The 14,376-nt window shown below is 41.5% G+C and overlaps 1 long non-coding RNA gene across 1 annotated transcript; it reads left to right on the forward strand.

The window, feature by feature from the left end:
• Positions 1 to 1,993: 1,993 nt before the first annotated feature.
• LOC146710510 (uncharacterized) lies at positions 1,994 to 7,306 on the forward strand. The gene is made up of 4 exons (XR_014920255.1): positions 1,994 to 2,702; positions 3,320 to 3,386; positions 6,951 to 7,027; positions 7,168 to 7,306. It is a non-coding gene; the product is annotated as an uncharacterized LOC146710510 (long non-coding RNA).
• Positions 7,307 to 14,376: the final 7,070 nt, after the last annotated feature.

Raw genomic sequence — 14,376 nt, forward strand, 5'->3', positions numbered from 1 at the left:
CGGGCTCAGGTCACTGCAGGGTCTTAGACTCCCTCCTCTCCAGGCTGTATTCTCTGTAAATGTCTCCAAAAGCTCAGTTTGCTTTGCTCACAGGCTTTGATGTTGATCACTCTCCTCTGATTCTGTCCTTCAGAGCAGCTGGGAGACGACGTTTCTGTTCACTACTGCCAGGAGAGCTTCCTGCCAACCACATGACTCAGCTGGTCTTCTAACAATGGAAATCCACTTGTTTTCAGGGTATAAAATAACCAGGGGTAGGGTTCTGTTGGTTGCCAAGTTCCACTTTCATGTTTAGTTACTTATTATGGTATTTCCACCACAATAACATCTTAGCACTGCAAAACCTGATCTGACAGCCTTGAGTTCATTTGCTTAGCCATGGTCTCTGTGGCCAGTTCAGCATCACCAGATGTTACTTTTCTCTCTCTTTTTTTTAAGCTAACCGTTTAATATAAAACATCCAACTTGTATAGAAAGAACTGGAAAAGAAAGCTCACTTTCTCTGGTGTGATGGCTGGATTAACACGTGAAAGTAAAAATATGAAGAATTGGTGCAGAAACCTCTTTCAGAGTTCATTCTGGATCCATGCCACCACGCTGTCCGCTGGCGCTCTCTCTGATTGGAAATGCTCGTCCAATGTTCGTTTCCAATCACACACTCAGTGTTCCCACACAAGCGTGGTGGCGATGTGCTCAGACCGGTCCTTTCTGTGCCTCAGTGTTTCCTGCCGGTGCTTCAGTGTCCTCAAAGCATGCTTGTTAGTTTAAGCACTCACTCCTCTTTTCTTTTAATGCCACATTTTAATCATCAGCACTTTTCGATGCATTCAGATCACTTCATGTGGCTCACATCCATGGTCACAGCAGAATCAGAGTTCAGCTTGCAGTTTATTTTTTACATGTTGTCTGTATTTCAAACGGCGAGATCTCTGCAAGCATTCGGTCTTAGATTGAGAGAATACATGAATGAAATGTTTTCCCCTAAACAACACCTGAGCCTGTCCACATTTACCTTTAATGGCAAACTCTTCTGTAACAAACCTCCTGACTGACTTTCTTCACTTCCTGTCTGCTCCATTTAATGTTTTGTGACATATGCAGCAGAGTTCAAAGGTCTGTGACCCCCAGCCTCACCTAACAAGGACTTCTTCTTATCCAGGTCTCCTAACTAGCATCTTTTAAGACCTTCAGTGAAAGTTGGTGTATTTAAAATGAACACAGAAGCTTAACAGCACACAGCCATGTCAGGGTGGGACCATTGTTAGTGAACCATGGAGGGTGGAGGCAGCAGATTTACCCACAATCCCCCGCCAATCTGTTCCTCTGTAACAAAGCAGCCCAGCGTTATGTTGCCTGGAGGCTCTCCTTATCGAGGTCAGAGTGACACTGACACTTCAGCAGTGCTCAGCCCAGCCTGTACAGCTGCTTTGTCTCCTGAGTACAAGTCAGGTGAGTAAAACTCTCATTTGCTCATTAAGACCACTGCGACTGTCTGCGCTGATATTCATTCACACACGTAATCTTTAACAGCTAAAAGTCCAGGAATCCAGAAGAAAAGAGTTCAAATTAATCATGTCTTCATTCATTAAGAGTGTGGAAACATGATCCAAAATCTGGGTGTTCCTTTGTCATTACACAAAGTCTGAATCTCTATATCATATGTGTGTAACATGATATTTTCCATAGCTTCAAACTCTGACAGTGTGAATCAGTATTCGAGATGTGTGGTATCATTTAAATGTTGTGTTCATTTTAAGCGTACAGGGCTCACACTGAGAGCAGGTGAGACAGGACCCAGCACAGTAATCAGAGTAGCTGGTGGCAGTGGTTGGGTGCTGTATCATGTAGCTGCTGTGAGATAAAGCACAGTGTTTGTAATCCAATCCTCCCCAGCACCAGCACATGCTGCTCGAGTCAGTTTGAATCGTGAAAATGAGAGAATGTGAGGATGATAAAGAGAGGAGGTGTCAAGAAGTGGACTCCTGTGCTTGGTGTGTGACAGGATGTCTGAGGAGTGGACAAGTGTACTGATGCTCATTATCCATAACAAAGGTGAGAGCTGTAGTAACTAAGGGCTGAAGCTGAAGAGACACCATGAAAGTACCAGAGAGAGTTGTTGAAGAAAAGCACTGCAGACGTGACGATGCTGGATTGTGCTGATGGAGGAGGACAGATGGAGCTTCACTGTGTCTTTGTGGATCAGAGGAAGCAGATGAGATGCTGCCAAGAGAGGAACTGTGGTGCTGCATGAGGAAGTCATGAGAGGGTGGTGAGGTGTGAGTGGACAGATGGGTTCAGATGAGCAGCATACATTGGTCAGGTCTTCTTCCTCTCTCCATCCATGAGGTGTAGAGGCTTCAGATGTTCTGCTCCTGACACTGACCATCTCTCTATTTCCAAAGCAATCTGCATCCTGGCTTTGATGTCATGTAACATCATGCATAAATGAAGATGATAAGGGAACGGGTTTCCATGGCAACTGAACTTCCCATGTCCTCCAAACTTCACACCTTCATCTCTACATTTACCCCAGTTCTCTTTTTATGTACTTCCCAAAGTGACCTTCGGTGCAGGCACACCACAAAGGTTTACAGTGTCTACGTCTCCGTAGCCCAGACTCACTCGAGATGTCAGCTATGCACTGGGAGGCCAGGCGACGGCAGACTGCTCTGGACCGCAGGATGGCCCGAGACAAGCAGCCGGTGAGCAAGCAGCTATCTGCTTTCTAATAAGGAACCAGACATAAATGTTCACTTATGAAACTTTCAGTGTTTTTAAATATGAAATGACATCAAGTGTAACCAGAATCTGAACATTTTTCATTACGTTGGCAACATCTCCAGATTGTATATACTCGGGAAACTAATTAGATCCTATCACAAACCATCCATCCTCTTCCACTTATCATCAGGGTCACAGGAGGGCTGCAGCCTTTCCCAGCTACCACAGAGCGAGAGGCACAGACGACCATTCACACCCACAATTTACAATCACCAATGGACCTAAACCCACTAACTGCATGTCTTTCACCATACAGGTCTTTCATTAAGTTTCAGTGCTCGTAATACTTTGTCCTGCTGACTGATCCATGCCAATCCAAGTTTTTCAAGGCTTCAAGTCAGGAGCTGTCACACTTTTAGTTGGAAGTTAGAGAACTTCAAATCATTTCTCCAACTCTCTGGCTCATCCATTACCCTCCCTGTAACACATTGTTCTGATGATCTGAGCACTGAAGGCAGACTTTCCTCAAACTGTGACATATTCTTTAAACTGCAGATGAGTTCAGAGTTGGCTATTGTGTCCATCTTTCTCTTCACAGTTGGTGCACATGAGAAGCTGTGCTGACACCAATGCAACCAAATCAAATGCAACACAAGAAGAACGAGGTAGGACCAGGCTTTTAACTATCACAATCCTCGAAGTACAGCTCGGGGGGTTGGTGGGGTGGGGCAGCGATCCTCTATATTATCTACTTCCACTTATTGATCACCCAAACACCCAGATTGAGTTTTAGTTCATTTGAAAGCCTGATGCTTAGTCTTGTCCAGCCAAGCTGGAAAACTGAAAAAACAGTTTTATTTGTTATCATCTCTAAGCCTAATCCTTACTCTGAGTTTTTGTCTGATTTCTCAGACTTCTTATCTGATTTATTGCTCATGGAACAAAACACTGGGAGAAAAACATGTAAACAGGAAGGTGAGACGAGACAACACGGAGACAGAAATATAACTAAACATAGCAGCCATAACCAAGTTTAACTCAATACTAACTAATAGAAAACTAAAACATTATAACACAGAAAAAAACACCATAAACTCAAAAGCTGGGTCAAATGACCCAGAACCACGACAGTTATTAGACTCAATTGGTTTCTCTCAAAATGTAAAAGAACCCACCCACCACTTTAATCACACTCTAGATCTTGTTTTAACATATGGCATAGAAACTGAACATTTAACAGTGTTTCCTGAAAACCCTCTCCTGTCTGATCATTTCCTGATAACATTTACATTTACAATAATTGATTACACAGCGGTGGAGAGTAGACTTTATCACAGTAGATGTCTTTCTGAAAGCGCTGTAACTAAGTTTAAGAATATAATCCACCCACTGTTATCATCTTCAATGCCCTGTACCAACACAGAGCAGAGCAGCTACCTGAACGCTACCCCAACAGAGGTCGATTATCTTGTTAATAATTTCACCTCCTCACTACGTACGACTCTGGATACTGTAGCTCCTGTGAAAACTAAGGTCTCTAATCAGAAGTACCTGACTCCGTGGTATAATTCTCAAACACGTAGCCTAAAGCAGATGACTTGTAAGCTGGAGAGGAAATGGCGTGTCACAAATCTAGAGGATCATCATTTAGCCTGGAGAAATAGTTTGCTGCTTTATAAGAAAGCCCTCCGCAAAGCCAGAACATCTTACTATTCATCACTGATTGAAGAAAATAAGAACAACCCCAGGTTTCTCTTCAGCTCTGTAGCCAGGCTGACAAACAGTCAGAGCTCTGTTGAGCCAACCATCCCTTTAACGTTAACTAGTAATGACTTCATGAACTTCTTCACAAATAAAATTTTTATCATTAGAGAAAAAATTACCAGTAATCATCCCACAGATGTAATATTATCTACAGCTACTCTTAGTACCATTGATGTTAAGTTAGACTCTTTTTCTCAAATTGATCTTTCTGAGTTAACTTCAATAATTACTTCCTCCAAACCATCAACGTGTCTTTTAGACCCCATTCCTACAAAACTGCTCAAAGAAGTCCTGCCATTAATTAATTCTTCGATCTTAAATATGATCAACCTATCTCTAATGATCGGCTATGTACCACAGGCCTTCAAGCTGGCTGTAGTTAAACCTTTACTCAAAAAGCATCTCTAGACCCAGCAGTCTTAGCTAATTATAGGCCAATCTCCAACCTTCCTTTATATCAAACATCATTGAAAGAGTAGTTGTCAAACAGCTAACAGATCATCTGCAGAGGTTTATTTGAAGAGTTTCAGTCAGGTTTCAGAGCTCATCACAGCACAGAAACAGCTTTAGTGAAGGTTACAAATGATCTTCTTATGGCCTCTGACAGTGGACTCATCTCTGTGCTTGTCCTGCTAGACCTCAGTGCAGCGTTCGATACTGTCGACCATAATATCCTATTAGAGCGATTAGAACATGCTGTAGGTATTACAGGTACTGCGCTGCAGTGGTTTGTATCATATCTATCTAATAGACTCCAGTTTGTGCATGTAAATGGAGAGTCCTCTTCACACACTGAGGTTAATTATGGAGTTCCACAGGGTTCAGTGCTAGGACCAATTCTGTTTACATTATACATGCTTCCCTTAGGCAGCATCATTAGAAGACATAGCATACATTTACACTGCTATGCAGATGACACCCAGCTCTATCTGTCCATGAAGCCAGATAACACACACCAATGAGTTAAACTGCAGGAATGTCTTAAAGACATAAAGACCTGGATGGCCGCTAACTTTCTGCTTCTTCATTCAGATCAAACTGAGGTTATTGTACTCGGCCCTGAAAAGCCTAGAAATATGGTATCTAAGCAGATTCTTACTCTGGATGGCATTACCTTGGCCTCCAGTAACGCTGTGAGGAACCTTGGAGTCATGTTTGACCAGGACATGTCCTTCAACGCACATATTAAACAAATATGTAAGACTGCTTTCTTCCATTTGTGCAACATCTCTAAAGTTAGAAATATCCTGTCTCAGAGTGACGCTGAAAAACTAGTTCATGCATTTATTACTTCCAGGCTGGACGACTGTAATTCATTATTATCAGGATGTCCAAAAAACTCCCTGAAAAGCCTTCAGCTGATCCAAAATGCTGCAGCAAGAGTCCTGACAGGGACTAGAAAGAGAGAGCAGATTTCTCCTGTTTTGGCTTCCTGTTAAATCCAGAATTCAAAATCCTGCTCCTCACATACAAGGTCTTAAATAATCAGGCCCCATCTTATCTTAATGACCTTGTAGTACCATATCACCCTATTAGAGCACTTCGCTCTCGCTCTGCAGGCCTACTTGTTGTTCCTAGAGTATTTAAAAGTAGAATGGGAGGCAGAGCCTTCAGTTTTCAGGCCCCTCTTCTGTGGAACCAGTTAAAGGGAGTTTTTCCTTCCCACTGTCGCCAAAGTGCTTGCTCATAGGGGGTCATTTGATTGCTGGGTTCTTCACTGTATGTATTATTGTAGGGTCTACTGTACAACATAAAGCACCTTGAGCCGACTGTTGTTGTGATTTGGCGCTGTGTAAATAAAACTGAATTGAATTATCTGGCATCTGAATGATTTATGACAGGCCACACACAGGCTGCTCTACACTCTCACATATCAGAACCCATTGATGTAATGCTTTCTTGGCAGTGGATAACAAAGGATTCATCATTCACTGCCTCATTCTCTCCCTTGTCAGCCATTCGTTTGGCTGAGATCATTCTAAGGGCAGCAGCAGCAAGTTAGCCATGTGGTCAGCTAGAAGCACACATCATTTTTTCAGAAGGTTCACTGTCCCTACAGCATCTCCCTCACCGATGCCACAGCTACAGGTTACACACAGAACAAATCAAATCATTTAGTGAACACACCTTAAATATCAGCGTAACAGCTCTGTCCATTCAGTTTGATTGATTTGGCTCTCGTGCAAATCACTCACATTAGTGATGAGTGGGATCAGTCTTAAGGTGGTAATCAGGTCTCCTGCTCCTAGTGGTCTGACCTTGTTTCCTTGTGTTAGAGCTCTCAACAAGCTTGTGTTTCAGTTCAGTTTATGTTTTCATATGGCACCAGCGCATAACAACAGTTTCCTCGAAGAGGATTACGCTGCAAAGTAATCTGAAGAAGACCTCTGCTAGGCTTAGGGAGGGGCAGCCTAATGGGATGAGAGGTAAACAAGAGAGGTAACATTTCCATGTGCTGTTTGTAGCCGGAAGTCAGCATCACTGTGAAGGTGACCTGAAGATGGATGACCATCACAACCCCAAGATTCCCAACAGGTTCTCAGTAGGTATCATTGAATTCCTGTGATAAGGCTTGGCCTGTCATTGTAGACTGGCTATGACTCATTTTCATTATGTTTATCAGTCGTCTTAGTAACGGCCCATCTATTACAAATATTGATCTATTATCCATTTATCTTCCAGTCTCTGCAGTACACCCAGCAGTGGTGAGGAAAGGGAAAGCCTCAACTCTCATGACTATTGCAGCATGTGTGGAAGCAGCTGTTTCTGCATCTATCAGATAATAAATGAAAACGACTCCGTCCATGTGTCTGTTACTGGAGTTACAGAAGGACCCTCAGACAGTTTGACACATATGCACACTGTACAGCGAAGGCAGCAAAACTCTGATGAAGCTTCAGTGCTTGGTCTCTCTCACATACACATGCTCAAACACACAAACAGGTGTGGGTGTCTGACAATGCATGTGTAACACACTGAACACAAAAAGGAGAGCTCAGGGTCATTATTACCATCACAGTGATTTATTCAAACAGCCTTGGCACAGGGCAACTGTGTGCTTTGCAAAGGGAGGAGAGAGAAATTTAAGGCATGAAACACAGATGCACATAAAATCATGAGAAACTCTAACAATGCAGGTTATTAAGAAGCTGCCTTCTTGTGTAAACTGGTCCTCCCACCTTAACTTTGCTCTTTGTTTAGCCTTTTCTGTGCTGACTCTCTCTAGTGTCTCCAGTCCTTCCCATATTTTCCAGTTCTGCCTTCTATCCAGCAGGGGGCGTAACAAACACTTTGTTACTGTGCTTACAGTTTTTTCTGATTGCTTAAGCCCTTTTTTTTGTAACTATTGGCTAATTTTGCAAAACTCTTCACACAAATAAGAAAACCTGTCACCCAATCATCAAAACATTGTAGTTCTCTTGCAAAAGCAAACACAGCTAGATTAACTCCTCACACCTCCTCAGCATCTGTACACCTGAAGAGAAAAGAAAGGCTCCAACAGCTCAAATCTACAAAGGATTCATGAAGTTTCATCCAACAATAACATGTTTGCCTTCCACACTTCTATTATTCATGATCACAAACACAAAGAACTTGTGCAGCCCTGATATCAGCCCTAATATATCAGTGTGTTTGCCCAAAGACTGAAACAGCATCAACATGACAGCTGTAAGAAATCTTCTCTCAGCCTTGTTTGGCAGAAGATCCCTGCAACAAAGATTGTAGCTGAAAGATGACGTGTGTAAAGTTTGCTCTGTGGGAGGGTCGAGGCTGTTTTTAGACCTTTGATAGTTTCCAATCCAGTTCTGAGAGACACAAATAAAAACATCATTAAGATCAGATCATGGAGCTGTTTGCTGCCTTGTTTCTATCTTCACATTACAAGACTTTACTACAATAAAGATGCTGACATGTATCTGTAGCAACAACATCATTGAATCTAGAACAACTGGAGCCAAACCAGTGGCTCTGCTGGGATCACTGGTGAGCCAACACTTCCTTGTTGATGCAGATTTCAGGGCTTCCTTTTGCTCCTCCGTTATAACTGTTCTCTCTTCTCAACACATGATGACACAAAGGAATCAGCAGTGACAAAGATGATGCTGAAGAGAAGCACACACTTCACACATATAACAGAGCAGTGCAGTTACACACACCTCTGCTCGACATCAGGCCTCAAACAAAGACACAAAACACTAACTTGACTCTAAACAGAAGAAACGAGCAGCTGTTTCTGTTCTGTGCTTATTTATATTTGACACACATGCTTCTCTTTGTGCAAACACACATCGCACTATAAGGGTAACCTCGCACACAATGATTGGACAGCACAGTGATGATGCTGGGAGATCCTATACGCAGCAACACAGAAACACTGAGAACTTTAAACATTGATTATATTGAGATCAGCAGCCGACCCAGTCTAGATAAAGGCCAGCAGCTGGGACCGCTGCTGCACCACAAACAGGTTTCAGTGTTTCCATGTGTGTGTTTGTGTGTGTTTGTGTGTGTGTCTTTACTTATACTGGTCAATAGACTTTAGTCAACACATTATTGAAAGGTGTTACACATGAAATAAAAACAGTGTTTATTCCTCTGAAGCAGCTGCATTATAACCAATCTGCTCCTTTGTGGCCGTTTAAAACAGCCTTAAATAACTGTTGTTATATTTGTTGCAGCTTCTGCTCCTCTTGGACAGACGACTCTTGAAAAGACGTTTTTGAATTTCAACTTTTAACTGGATAAATATCGGATATATAAACGTCTGCAGCAAACTGATTCCAGCGTCTACCTCATGATAGGAATGTTTTTGTGGCTCAAGATGACCTGATATCTTTCATGATGGAGACGTTTGACACATGTTTCACATATTATAGACCAACAACTGATTCACAGTGGGGTTGAAAAGCACCTCTGTGATCAGTCTGGGTCATCCTTCACCACTGCAGGTCAGCTTAAAACACACAAACGAGTCCACACAGGAGAGAAACCACACAAGTGCAGACACTGTGAGAGAAGCTTCTCACATTCACATAATCGTAACAGGCATGAACGTGCACACATGGAAGGAAACTACAGCTGTGACCAGTGTGACAAGAGCTTCAGGAATCTCAGTTCATACTCTGCACACAAACGATCCCACGTTACTAATAAACTGTTTCACTGTTACCAATGTGCCCAAACATTCACCTCATTGTCTGCTCTGTGCAAACATCAGCGCGATCACTCAGGGCTGAAATCACTCCCATCACTGGATCACAGTGAATCTGAAGACACAGAAAGATCCTCTGGTTTCTGTGTCAGACTCAAAAAGCTTGAGATCAGGCTCCACAGAGTTCAGATAGAATCTCCTGTAAAAATCTGATGAGGCAGCTGTGAATCAAACTCTTCCCCTAGTTCCATTTTAAGCTTTCAAAACTGTCCTACTGTAGTGTTCATGTCGAGTGGTTAGCTTTCTATTCATCAGTTGGTTGAAAACTCTGTTTCCTATTTGTTGGGGGAAAACTCTGTAAAAGACCCAGGAGAAATAAAGACACAATGAGACAAAGTTACTTTCTTTATCAAACGTGTACACGGGTGAGCTGCTAAGAACAACTCACACCATGCACAGTGGCTTGGTAATTTTTATAGGCACAGAGCACAGAGACAGTGAGAACAGGATAACAAATAATAAACAGATAAAATAAAACAACTCCATATATGGTGCTAGTCTCGTCAGCAGAGAGCTAGGGAAGATAAAACAATCTAAAACAATATGTCCCAGAAACAAGATGTGTTTGCTGGGAAAGTCTAAAAAGATAATTCTAAACTAATCTAACCACAGGGAGAGGGCAGACAAAAGGCATCTTTGTACATTTAAAAGAAGGTAAAGAAACATAGAATCATTTTTCTTGTAACACTATTATAAAGTTTTTGTTTTAATGTATTTTGATCCACATAAATGTTTTATTGTTCGGGTTCTTTATGTTATTGAATCTTGGAAATGTTAAATAAAAAATTCAAATGTTAAATAAAGAAAGATTTTAATGACAACGATTTGAGCCATGATGTCATTTCCTGTGTTTCAGAGTAAAAAATGAAGTGACAAATGGAAACATGTTTACAGTCACAGTTAGATGAACTGTTTTCAGTGTGTTACAAAATTAATATATTATTAGTGCTTATTTAGTGAATATTGTCACTTGTTTAAACAGGTACATGGAGTTATTTGCAGTGAAAGTTATTTTTCAACACAGTCAATATTCCTTCTCCTCTACCTGACATCCTTGGAGCATTAAGAAATGAGCCGTCAGAGGGTAACAGTCCAGAAATAATGCTAGACTCACCAACTCTCATCTGTGTCTCAGTCACAAAAAGGAGATCCAATCCATTGGAGGAAAAATAATTTATAATGAAGCTTTATTTGCTAAGGACCACGCATTTGTTAGAGCCATCTTCATTGGAGCTGGAGCCTGGGTAGAAGTTGTCGGTGAAGCCCAAGTTAATGGGACCAAATTCAAAAAGTTTATTCCATGACTCCCACAATGCAAAAAACAGTGGTGAGCAGGGTTATGGACACCCAAGCCCACAACAGTAACCAGACAGGAGATAACAGGATCCAGGAGACGCCTTGGGATGTGGCGGAACGGACCATAACCAGCTGGAGCGGCCGCTGAAGAAAAGATAAGTCAAGCTTTAAACTTCACCAGCCGACCGGCACGTTTACCCCGGTGTCTGTGGCGGTGTGTCGGAGCAGGTGGTGGCACTTTATGTAGCAAGTAATCAGGAACACCAGCCAGGAGCAGAGGATACCCTGTTTGTTTCTTCTGATTAGAGCTCTGAAAGCTGATGGCAAAAAACTGAAGATCCAAAGGGTTTTGGTGTTCCCCAGTTTTGAGTTGATTTCAGTGACAAGAATCATCAGAAACAGAACAAACAGTAAGAAAACTGACAGAGGTAAACAGCAAGCACACACACTGGAGCCATCTTACCCCTTAGTTTAATTATGTAAATTACAATTATGTAATCTGATCATCTACAAACTGAAATAATCTCAACATAAGCTGACGGAAGAAGAAGAAATTGAGGAAGAAGTTCAGGCCGTGTACTGAAAACATATTTTTACTTGTTATCATAAGATATTTGGTGTGACGACTTCTACTACTCAGTTTTTGGTTTTGCTGAAGTAAAGTTTACACTCTGAGGAGTCACAGTGTTGATATTGGACACAAAGAGAAAAGTTCCTGTAATGTAAAATGTAAAAGTTAAAACTAGAATTTTAAAATGGAACCTAAATCTGATTGGTAGCCAGTGCACCGACTTTAAAACAGGGTGATATGAGCTCCCTTGTTCGAGCGGGTCAGTAGCCTTGCTGTCAGTTTTGAACAACCTGTAGACGAGCTAGCCCTTTCTTGTTTAGACAAGTAAACAGGCTGTTACAGTAGTCAAGTCTTGTAGAGACAAAAGCATGTATTATCATCTCAAGTTTAGAAATGTTCCTCAAGTGAAAAAAGCAGGTTCTTACTGTCTGATTTAAATGTCCCTCCAAAGAAAAAGCTTCATCGAAAATAACACCCAGGTTTCTAAGGTTATGTTTCTGTGAGGAACCTCAGTCACCCAGTCGCCGTTTAATATCAGGCACTGTCTGCTGCAATCATCAAAGTTTCTGCCGGGTTTATCTGTAAGCAATTATTGTTCAACCATTGTTTAATGTTGGTTAAACAGTCAATCAGATTGGAGAGCTTATGAGCTTCAGCAGGCTTAAAAGAATAATATAGCTGAATATTGTCAGCAAAGAAATGATAAGATACTTCAGGAAACTGCTGTATTATCTGGCTTAAAGGAAAATTGTATATTAAAAACAGAATAGGTCCCAGCACAGAGCCCTGAGGAACTCCACACAACAACTCTGTAGATTCCGACGTGATCTGGTTTGCAGACACACTAAAACTCCTTTCAGATATATCAAAAGAAAACCAGTGAACAGAGCAGACGTCCCAACCAGGTCTCTCAGTCTGTTTATCAGGATGGTATGGTTGACTGTATCAAAGGCTGAGGTAAGGTCTAACAAGACTAGGACTGTGTATTCTCCGGAGTCTGCTGACATCATAATATCATTAGTAACTTTCAGTAGTGCTGTCTCAGTGGAATGCAATTTACAGAACCCAGACTGAAAACGCTCATTGAAGTTATAGTTCTCCAAGTATGCTGTGAGGTGGACAGCTACTGCCTTCTCAAGGAGTTTTGACATAAATGGGAGTTTGGAGATTACATTTTAAAGTAGTGTTGGATCCAGGTTGGGTTTTTTGAGTCTTGGTTCCACAATGGCATGTTTAAAAAAGCTGGGGAACACCCCAGTCTGAAGAGAAACATTAAAAAGGTTCCCAACCCAAGGACCAATGGTGTCAAAAGCATTGATGAAGAGCTTAGTGGGGACAATGTCTTAGGGGCTTGTAGGTGGCTTCATTTTGTCCACCAGGGCTGCTATTTCAATATATATTTTGCAGTTGTAAAAGTTGACCAGGAGTACAAAGGGAGTGCCTGACTCGGAGAACAAGAAAGCTTTGGGGAGATTTCAGCATTGATTTCTTTAATCATGTCAACAAAAAATTGTTTACTACTATCTACTTTAGAGTGTACATCTAAAGGTACCACATCTGGGGAGACAATATCACTAATTTTGTCAAAAAGAAACTTGGGATTTCTCTTGTTTTTTGATATGAGTCTAGAAAAATATTTGATCTAACAGTTTTCATTTGTCATTTAAGGAGTTTGCTTTTCTTCCATAGTCGTCCCGTTTTGCGGCATATTCTCCTTAAGTTTAAGATAGACTCTTTTATCCAAGGGCATGTCTTCTTTTGTAAAGCCGAGCTTGTTTTAATAGCTGTAAACAGCTTTTACAGCTTTGATATTCTTTGACACTAGATATCAGGTGAAGGGATTAAATGTAAAGGTTTCTGTGTCCCATTTACACTAACCAGTATGTGAGATAGTCAGACTCAAATGTCAAGGAAGGTGGTGGGAAGCAGACTACGCAGACATTTCAGGTTTCCAAAGGTGAGCAATTTATTTACAGTGAACTTAATTTAATGTGAAACTTCCCCCAAATCAACTGTATTAACAAAACTCAACAGACCATGGCTCTGGTAACACAGCTCACCTCTCCTCTCTCTTGGATCTGGTAGAGACTGGCTTTAAATAGGGCCATCAATTTCCCTCCAATTGCCCCGCCAGTACCACTCACTCAAACTGAGGGATCTAAAACTCTACACAGATGATCTAAAACACAAAACCTCTTCACACTTCTAACATGCACATTTACACAACTAAATGGCAGTATTGATGAAAAGAAACACATTCAACAAATCCATTTAAACCTTAACACAAACAAAAGGAAGCATCTCTATGGACAAACAAACCCCTCCACTTGGTTTGACCTGCTGATGTCATGTGTGTCAATAAAGATCTAACAGAATCAATCATGGCATCGTTAATGATAAAATGTTCTCAAATATTTGCAGTGATTTAAGTTAAAAATAAATACATTAAGGAGGCATCCTTGTCAGATGCCCTGGGGCGCACTTGCATAAGCGAGGCTGCCATATCGCACCATCGGCCCTTCTGGCCAACACCGGTAGGTGAAGCGTCTCGCCCAAGGACACAACAACCGAGACTGTCCGAGCCGGGGCTCCAACCGGCAACCTTCCGATTACAAGACGAGCTGCCAACTCTTGAGCCACGATCGCCTCGTGTTTAATTTGGCCACCAGAGGGGAGTAAAACATAATTACAAGATATTCTGCTACTGGGCATATATCTATATTGGTCATTTCATCAAGTCCCATCTAGTATATAATGTTAAAAAATGTAAATAAGATGGAATTCACAGCTGGAAATTGTAAATTATTTCTGA

The sequence above is a fragment of the Copadichromis virginalis genome, linkage group LG4, assembly GCF_057382275.1.
Source record: "Copadichromis virginalis isolate Kocher_CV1m ecotype Utaka linkage group LG4, C_Virginalis_male_GT1.1, whole genome shotgun sequence".
Lineage (NCBI taxonomy): Eukaryota > Metazoa > Chordata > Actinopteri > Cichliformes > Cichlidae > Copadichromis > Copadichromis virginalis.